Source organism: Etheostoma cragini, chromosome 2, assembly GCF_013103735.1.
Source record: "Etheostoma cragini isolate CJK2018 chromosome 2, CSU_Ecrag_1.0, whole genome shotgun sequence".
In the NCBI taxonomy this organism is placed as follows: domain Eukaryota; kingdom Metazoa; phylum Chordata; class Actinopteri; order Perciformes; family Percidae; genus Etheostoma; species Etheostoma cragini.
In genome coordinates, this window is record NC_048408.1 from 29923166 (window position 1) to 29923989 (window position 824).

The window sequence follows — 824 nt, forward strand, 5'->3', positions numbered from 1 at the left end:
AGACTTCAGATACAGTATTAGGGGACCACTAAGGTCTATATAAAGAGACTTCAGATACAGTATTAGGGGACCACTAGGCTACATGTTGCACAAATGACACAATGCACAGACATACAACCCAAATCGCCATTCGGGCCAGATCTCATAAATATTCAACCAGCTAAGCTGTTCTGCTCTGATTGGATACCAGCTAGCCAATGACAGCCTGGGAATCACCATCCTTTACCCAGCTCATGAATATTAATGAGCTCAATTAAATGCAACTAAAAACGTCTTTGTGTGGCAGGGCACCTTTAAAGCGTTGCTTTTGCACGATTCTTTGTGTAGTAAATGAGTTTTTATCTCCTGATGGACTAGTCCACATCTGTTGTGCAATGTTGCTGGTTTCCTTTGAAGTGTGACGACGAGACAAAGTGTATCTGACCCCCCCCTCCAGGAAAAAATGTAAGAAGCCAAAAAGCCACTTTGTCACTACAGAGTCTAATCAAGGTGGAGCCCCCCCCCCATAACGAGACGCCCAGAACAGCTGTTCTGGTCCAGAATCCGCAGCAGAGATCCCCTGAACATGGCCTACAGATTAGTTTTGTCCTAATGGGGTAAATCCCGGCTCGTGTTTGCACGAGGCAGCGGTGCATGCTGGGAAAAGCCCAGCAGGACGCGGAGCGTGCAAACACACGCCCCGGACGCCATGTTTACCGGACCACTGTTTGTCCAGCTGCCGGAGGAAGAGGACACGGCTGCTAATTAAAATCGTGATTTGTCCCTTTTTCCCTCGGATCAGATGAGTTGTAGATGACTGTGGGGGGGGGGGGGGGGGGGGGGGG